The sequence below is a fragment of the Cucurbita moschata genome, unplaced genomic scaffold, assembly GCF_002738365.1.
Source record: "Cucurbita moschata cultivar Rifu unplaced genomic scaffold, Cmos_1.0 Cmo_Scf00108, whole genome shotgun sequence".
NCBI lineage: Eukaryota > Viridiplantae > Streptophyta > Magnoliopsida > Cucurbitales > Cucurbitaceae > Cucurbita > Cucurbita moschata.
The window spans coordinates 316,057-325,720 of NW_019268624.1; the positions used below are offsets into that span (position 1 = coordinate 316,057).

The 9,664-nt window shown below is 34.7% G+C and overlaps 1 pseudogene; it reads right to left on the reverse strand.

Annotated features, from left to right (window-relative positions):
• LOC111439798 overlaps positions 1-7,861 on the reverse strand; it is a 16,305-nt pseudogene extending 8,444 nt beyond the window's left edge.
• Between the last annotated feature and the right edge of the window lie 1,803 nt (positions 7,862-9,664).

Here is a 9,664-nt window from a genome sequence, read left to right on the forward strand (position 1 = left end):
AGACTTAGAAGATATATCAAAAGAAGCATTTGTGCTTTTCTTTAGCCAATGGCTAAGTTTCTTTGCAACTCTATGTAGTTTAGGTTGCATGTAGAATCATTCAAGCTCGACATGATCGATCTTGCTTGTGGAGTGATTCGAATCTCAAACAAGTATTCTTGTCTTGAGATATTTGATCAACAAGAATCATTGAAGCTAGACATGATCGATCTTGCTTCTGGAGTGATTCGAATCTCAAACAAAATGTTCTTGTCTTGAGATATTCGATCAACAAGGTAATCCGAATCTTATTTCCCTTGTATTGATTCCTTATCTTATCAACATGGAGGCTCTCATGGCGCGGTTTCTTAATGGGTTAAACATAGAGATTGCAGACAAGACTGATTTACAGCCTTATTCTAATATTGAGGAGTTGTTACACATTGCAATTAAGATCGAGAGGCAAATCCAACGAAGGTCTCAACGGTATTCTTCTAAAACTTTTCCCAATTCTACTTCTACATGGAAAAAGGATAGTAAGAACATTGATTATAAGCATAGAAATCAAGAGATTAATGAGAAGCCTCAAGCTAAATTTGAGAAAGGGGAGAGTTCTAGAACAGGGAAAGAAAAAGTAGAAAAGTCTAATGTTCGAAATAGGGATTTAAAGTGTTGGAGATGTCAAGGGGTAGGACACTATAGTAGAGATTGCCCAAATGCAAGAATTATGACCATCAAGGAGGGAGAAATTGTTACGGATGACGAGGCACATGACGACATAAATGAGGAAACTGATGAGAGTGAGGAGTTTAGTGAAGAGGACCCTACACATATATCTTTGGTTACTCGACGAGCTCTAAACACCCACATTAAGGAGGACGGCCTAGACCAAAGGGAGAACTTGTTTAAAACTCGGTGTCTTGTTCAATCTGTACCTTGTAGTGTTGTTGATACGATAAGGAATCAATACAAGGGGAATAAGATTCGAATTACCTTGTTGATCGAATATCTCAAGCAAAGAACACTTTGTTTGAGATTCGAATCACTCCAGAAGCAAGATCGATCATGTCTAGCTTCAATGATTCTTGTTGATCAAATATCTCAAGACAAGAATACTTGTTTGAGATTCGAATCACTCCACAAGCAAGATCGATCATGTCGAGCTTGAATGATTCTACATGCAACCTAAACTACATAGAGTTGCAAAGAAACTTAGCCATTGGCTAAAGAAAAGCACAAATGCTTCTTTTGATATATCTTCTAAGTCTTAAAACACAATAACTCTAAATTATAACCCACCCAAAATTTACAACAATCAAACTTTATTCTTCTTCAATGTAGCATGAATTGAAACATCTTTTGATTATTTTGATAACCTTTTCTCCACATCTTCATTGAAGCATATTGTATGATTGATGTCTCTTGGTTCATATCATTCTCCACTTCTACATGCAACCTAAACTACATAGAGTTGCAAAGAAACTTAGCCATTGGCTAAAGAAAAGCACAAATGCTTCTTTTGATATATCTTCTAAGTCTTCCTTACAAATACAACAAACATGGCTTTATATAGCCTCAAAATGAAAATTACAAAAGTTGTAACATTCACACTTTATGGCCATAATTAGCCATTATGTAAATGTAACCGAAATTAAATAAAATGTCTTAAAATACAATAACTCTAAATTATAACCCACCCAAAATTTACAACAATCAAACTTTATTCTTCTTCAATGTAGCATGAATTGAAACATCTTTTGATAATTTTGACAACCTTTTCTTCACATCTTCATTGAAGTATATTGTATGATTGATGTCTCTTGGTTCATATCATTCTCCACTTCTTCAAGAGGATTCGTCCTCGAATCTATTTGTGAAACTTTGCTGCAAAAAATAAGTTATGGAAATACAAAGGACCTCACAACACTCTCTCACGTGTATACACTCAAGGAATTTTAGGCCACTCTGTTTGCACTCATTTACACAAATGAAGCTCTCATTCTCACCTCTCAAAATTTTAAATAGAGCAAAGATTGAATTTTGAACTTTGGGTCGATTAAAAACTAAAAAGATGAAAATAAATAAAAATCAAATTGAGAAGAAACGCAAAGGAAACATATATCCGATCTTGAGCCTGAAGCTCTGATACCAAATGATAAGATAAGGAATCAATACAAGGGGAATAAGATTCGGATTACCTTGTTGATCGAATATCTCAAGCCAAGAACACTTTGTTTGAGATTCGAATCACTCCAGAAGCAAGATCGATCATGTCTAGCTTCAATGATTCTTGTTGATCAAATATCTCAAGACAAGAACACTTGATTGAGATTCGAATCACTCCACAAGCAAGATTGATCATGTCGAGCTTGAATGATTCTACATGCAACCTAAACTACATAGAGTTGCAAAGAAACTTAGCCATTGGCTAAAGAAAAGCACAAATGCTTCTTTTGATATATCTTCTAAGTCTTATTACAAATACAACATAGATGGCTTTATATAGCCTCAAAATGAAACTATTAAAGGCATTCCAAAAGTTGTAACATTCACACTTTATGGCCATAATTAGCCATTATGTAAATGTAACCGAAATTAAATAAAATGTCTTAAAATACAATAACTCTAAATTATAACCCACCCAAAATTTACAACAATCAAACTTTATTCTTCTTCAATGTAGCATGAATTGAAACATCTTTTGATAATTTTGACAACCTTTTCTTCACATCTTCATTGAAGCATATTGTATGATTGATGTCTCTTGGTTCATATCATTCTCCACTTCTTCAAGAGGATTCGTCCTCGAATCTATTTGTGAAACTTTGCTGCAAAAAATAAGTTATGGAAATACAAAGGACCTCACAACACTCTCTCACGTGTATACACTCAAGAGAATTTTAGGCCACTCTGTTTGCACTCATTTACACAAATGAAGCTCTCATTCTCACCTCTCAAAATTGTAAATAGAGCAAAGATTGAATTTTGAACTCTGGGTCGATTAAAAACTAAAAAGATGAAAATAAATAAAAATCAAATTGAGAAGAAACGCAAAGGAAAAATATATCCGATCTTGTGCCTGAAGCTCTGATACCAAATGATAAGATAAGGAATCAATACAAGGGGAATAAGATTCGAATTACCTTGTTGATCGAATATCTCAAGCAAAGAACACTTTGTTTGAGATTCGAATCACTCCAGAAGCAAGATCGATCATGTCTAGCTTCAATGATTCTTGTTGATCAAATATCTCAAGACAAGAACACTTGATTGAGATTCGAATCACTCCACAAGCAAGATTGATTATGTCGAGCTTGAATGATTCTATATGCAACCTAAACTACATAGAGTTGCAAAGAAACTTAGCCATTGGCTAAAGAAAAGCACAAAGGCTTCTTTTAATATATTTTCCAAGTCTTCCTGACAAATATAACATACAAGGCTTTATATAGCCTCAAAATGAAACTATTAAAGGCATTACAAAAGTTGTAACATTCACACTTTATGGCCATAATTAGCCATTATGTAAATGTAACCGAAATTAAATAAAATGTCTTAAAACACAATAACTCTAAATTATAACCCACCCAAAATTTACAACAATCAAACTTTATTCTTCTTCAATGTAGCATGAATTGAAACATCTTTTGATAATTTTGACAACCTTTTCTTCACATCTTCATTGAAGCATATTGTATGATTGATGTCTCTTGGTTCATATCAGTTGTCATTGATAGCGGTAGTTGCACCAATGTTGTGAGTTCCATTCTGGTCAAAAGACTTAATTTAAAGACACAACCACATCCAAGACCCTACAAGCTTCAATGGTTGAATGATTGTGGGGAAGTACGGGTAACTCAACAAACTCTTGTTTCTTTTACAATTGGAAAATATGTTGATGATGTTTTATGTGATGTTGTATCCATGCATGTTGGAGATTTACTACTGGGGAGGCCATGGCAATTTGATCGTCGGGTAATGTATGATGGGTATGCAAATCGATACTCCTTTACTCACAACGGTAGAAAAACTACTCTTATCCCATTGTCTCCAAAAGATGTATTTATTGATCATTGCAAACTTGAAAAGAAAAGGCAAGAGGCTGATGCAAAAGCAGAGATTGAAAAAGAATCAAGTGAAAAAAAGAGCTTGAGTGAAAAGCAAGAGAGTAACACTCAGCCTAGAGAAAAAAAAGAGAGAAAAGCCAAATCAGTAAGCTTGTATGTTAGATCAAGTGAGGCTAGGAATGTTTTGCTCTCTAACCAGACTATTCTTGTACTTATGTGCAAGGGGTCTTGTTACTTTACTAACATGCTTAACCCTTCTTTGCCTAGTGATTTTGTTGTGCTTTTGCAAGAGTTTGAACATTTATTTTCCGAGGAGATGCCTAGTAGTTTGCCACCACTTAGAGGGATTGAACACAAGATTGACTTCATTCCTGGCGCGCCCATTCCAAACCGACCAGCTTATAGGACTAATCCAAAGGAGGCTGAAGAGATACAAAGGCAAGTAAGTGAACTCCTTGCTAAAGGGTATGTACGTGAAAGTTTGAGTCCTTGTTCTGTTCCAGTTATTCTTGTACCTAAGAAAGATGGTTCTTGGCGTATGTGTGTTGATTGTAGGGCTATAAACAAGATAACTATAAAGTATAGGCATCCAATTCCCAGATTAGATGATATGCTTGATGAATTGCATGGATGTAGTCTTTTTACTAAGATTGATTTAAAATCGGGTTATCATCAAATTCGCATGCATATTGGGGATGAGTGGAAAACAGCTTTTAAAACCAAGTATGGTCTTTATGAATGGTTGGTTATGCCTTTTGGATTAACTAATGCACCTAGTACATTCATGAGACTAATGAATCATGTCTTACGAGAATACTTAGGTAAGTTTGTGGTTGTTTATTTTGATGACATCCTTGTTTACTCTAAATCTTTAGATGATCATATTACCCATGTACGCAATGTTTTGACTACTTTAAGAAACGAATGTTTGTACGTAAATTTAAAGAAATGTAGCTTTTGCATGGAAAAAGTTAACTTTCTTGGGTTTGTAGTTTCATCTAATGGTGTTGAGGTTGATGAGGAGAAAGTGAAGGCTATAAAAGATTGGCCTACTCCGAAAAATGTAAGTGAGGTAAGAAGTTTTCATGGTCTTACAAGTTTCTACCGTAGGTTCATTAAAAATTTTAGTACAATTGCTTCACCCTTGAATGAACTTGTTAAGAAAAATGTATCCTTTCTATGGGAAAAAGATCAAGAACTTGCTTTTAATACTTTGAAAGAAAAATTGAGTTCTGCTCCCTTGCTTGCATTACCTAATTTTGAGTCTACTTTTGAAATTGAATGTGATGCTAGTGGAGTAGGGATAGGTGCTGTATTAATGCAAAATCAAAGACCTTTAATGTTCTTTAGTGAGAAGTTGACTGGTGCATCTTTGAGGTATCCAACTTATGACAAAGAGCTTTATGCTTTGGTTCGTGCATTGCAAACCTGGCAACATTATCTTTGGCCTAAGGAGTTCATTATTCATACGGATCATGAAAGTTTAAAGCATTTGAGAGTACAAAATAAACTCAACCGACGACATGCTAAGTGGTTAGAATTTATTGAAACATTCCCGTATGTCATAAAATATAAACAAGGAAAGGATAACATTGTAGCAGATGCTTTATCACGAAGGTATGTCCTCCTCAATACTTTGAATGCTAGGTTGTTGGGTTTTGAACACATAAAGGATTTGTATCAACATGACATGTTCTTTGCTCCTTTTGTTGAATCTTGTGAAAAAGGACTCATTGTGGATAATTACTTGTTGTTAGATGGATTTTTGTTCCGAAAAGGCAAACTTTGCATACCATCTTGTTCCATCCGTGAGCTACTTGTGAGGGAAGCTCATGGAGGTGGTTTAATGGCACACCATGGAGTTTCTAAAACTTATGATATGCTCTCTGAACATTTTTTTTGGCCTAAAATGAGACATGATGTTCATAAAGTTTGTGGTCGTTGCATAGCATGTAAACAAGCTAAGTCTAGGCTTCAACCACATGGTTTATACTCCCCATTACCAGTTCCTAATGGTCCATGGATTGATATATCAATGGATTTTGTTTTAGGTTTACCTAGGACTAGGAAAGGTTATGATAGCATTTTTGTTGTGGTTGATCGATTTAGTAAAATGGCTCATTTTATTCCTTGTCACAAAACTGATGATGCAAAACATATTGCAGACCTGTTCTTTAGGGAAGTTGTACGATTGCATGGCATTCCTAAAAGCATCGTTAGTGATCGTGATGTAAAATTTTTAAGCCACTTTTGGCGTGATTTATGGGGTAAGTTAGGAACTAAGCTAGTATATTCAACTACTTGTCATCCTCAAACGGATGGACAAACTGAAGTTGTTAACAGAACCATGACTGCTATGCTTAGGGCTATTATTGATAAGAATCTTAAGACTTGGGAGGATTGTTTGCCATTTATAGAATTTGCATATAATAGGGCTGTTCATAGCACTACTAAATGCACACCTTTTGAAATTGTTTATGGCTTTAATCCTTTAACCCCTATTGACTTGTTACCCATACCGTCAAAAGAGTTTGTGAATTTTGATGCAAATGCCAAGGTTGAGTTTGTTCATAAACTGCACAAGCAAGTGAAAGAACAAATTGAGAAACAAAATTCCAAGGTTGCCACCCGAATTAATAAAGGACGTAAGATTGTCATCTTCAAGCCAGGAGATTGGGTTTCGGTGCATTTCCGAAAAGAAAGATTTCCTACTCAAAGAAAATCTAAGCTTTTACCACGAGGAGATGGACCTTTTCAAGTTCTTGAGCGCATCAACGACAATGCTTATAAAATTGATTTACCAGGTAAGTACGGTGTTAGTGCAACTTTTAATGTTGTTGATTTGAGCCCTTTTGATGTAGGTGATGGCTTGGATTCGAGGACGAATCCTTCTCAAGAGGGGGAGAATGATATGAACCACGACCAAGAAATTTCCATACCTCAAGGTCCAATTACAAGGACGAGAGCCAAGAAGCTACAACAAACTTTATACAGTTATATTTAAGCTATGGTGAGCTCATCAAAGAAAATTCTAGAAGACGCTGGAGATCTCCCTTATATGTTGTGCAAAGTTGAGGTTTAAGAAAGAGATGAATTAAATGCACTTTAAGTTGCATTTAATGAACTCCGCTGAATTTATCAAATAGTCCAAGGATGACTAATAAGCACATTTTATTATTTGCATTATTTAATTATAGTTTAACTATTTGTTTGTCATATTTAAACTAGTTTTAAATATAGGAGTTAAGGTTATATTGTAACCCACATAGGTTACTATATTCCACCATTAACTAGCCATTTAAATATGGAGGTTATGGGTATTTCTCATTACTAGCCCATTTAATTTGGGAGTTATGTATGACATAGGTTAAGGTTGTAAAGGCTATATAAAGCCTTCTTTTCTTTGATTAGACATCAGATTTTGGAATTAAGAATAGAATTTCTATTTTAGCTTTGTTAAGAGCTAAACTTTCTTTGCAAATTCTTGTGTTTAGAACTTGCATGTAGAGTCATTCAAGTGGTATTGATCAAACCTCTTGTGGAGTGATTCGAATCACGAGTTTAGAAACGAGTTTTCTTTACTCTTGATCTTGATCATCAAGGTAATCCGTTCCATACTTTCCCTTGGGTTGATTTCCATATCACAATGTAGTTTAAGCGGGAGGACCTTTGGTGCTGGCTACAGCCAAGGTGTAAATGACGATGATCACAATGATAACGATGGGGTTGAGCTGGTTGTAGGAGTCAAGGAAAGACGAGACGTGGATGCGAAAATCGTTCGGATGTTGATTGCACAAAGTATAAGTCCACGACATTTTTTTTTTATATTTCACATTGAAGATTTTTTGGTTGTTTTTATTTTAACACTCTTAATGCAAACGTATAAGTCCATGACATTATTTTATTAATTATGTTAAAGAGGGTTTCCACATAAAATAGTCACTTCATGCCTATGGTGTAAAACTAGTGAAAAAAATAATTAAAAAAATCAACTAATCCGATCTCTCATCCTCACACGCCCATTGTCCTAACACCACCAGGATCTCCCATCATTAAAAAAAAATGGAAATCTTTCTCTTACCATTACAACTTTGAATCAATTCCGTCCATTCTGTCCCATCGCAATTCAAGCAAATCTTAAAAATAGAATAGAATGTCGGCTAAAGTCAACTAAATAAATGATGTTATTATCAACATCGTTATATTTGATGTTGACACGTGCCTCGTGGTTATGCACATATCATATATATGATATGTATGAATTGTTTATGAACCGATATGACTATGATATGATATGTATATATTATAATATGTGAATGGTATGATAACTCTTACGTTATGATATGTTTGAGTAGGATACGAGAATGATGCGATGAACGTAATGTAATGACATGACTAAGATATTATTAATATAACTATACGATTAGGTTATGTATAGAAAATGATATGGTTATGAAAGATTTAAAAGATGATAGGTATCGGTTATGTATAGAAAATGATATGATTATGATAAATTGATAAAACTATATGGTTAGGGTACGTTTGGAAAACAGTATGCTAAGGTATGTCCATGAAATGATACGACTATGAGATGTACAAGGACAATAAGGTTATGACAAGATTAAAAATACGATATGACTAGGATATGCATATGGAAACAATATGCCTATGAAATGTTTACGAAATGATACGATTATAATATGACATGTTAATGACGAATATATATATATATGTGTGTGTATTGTAATACGACATGAAAATGATATGATATATGTTCTGGTACGATATATGTGATAAATTGATATGTTTATATTATGATTTATTGTGATACGATATGTTATGGTATGATATGTATACGATAAAAATTGTTATGTTTGGAATTATGGAAACGTTATGATATGACATATGTATAGAAAATGATTGATATGATGTGATTGACATGCAAAACGACGAACTAGCATGAAATACAATCCTATGTCGCATTTATGAAATAGAACCAATGACCGTGAAATTTTTATTTTTTATATATATTTTTTTATCTGATCCGTTACATTATGTCGCATTTATGATAAGGGCCCATTTATGGTAAATTCCGCATTTAAAGTATAGTAATGACCTTAGATTAATTAGGTAAAATTTAGGTTATAAATGGTATCAGAGCCAGACACCGGACAATGTGCTAGCCTTCTCGCTGTTCCTCGAAGAGGGGTAGACACGAGGCGGTGTGCCAGTAAGGACGCTGGGCCCCAAAGGGGAGTGGATTTGGGGGCAGTCCCACATCGATTCGAGGAAGGAAAGAGTGCTAGCGAGGACGCTGGGCCTCGAAGGGGGGTTGATTGTGATGTCCCACATTGGTTGGGGAACAAACCACCATTTATAAGGTGTGGAAACCTTCCCCTAGTAGACGCGTTTTAAAGCCTTAAGGGGAAGCCCGAAAGGGAAAGTCCAAAGAGGACAATATCTGCTAGCAGTGGATCTATAACGTTACAATGTTAGTATAGGTTGAATTTCATTAACATTATTAGTATAGGTTAGTATAGGGTATTTAATTCAACATTGTTTTTCATTTATTTTCCTTGTATTTGTTTATCCTAGGTTGAATTTCATTAACATTATTA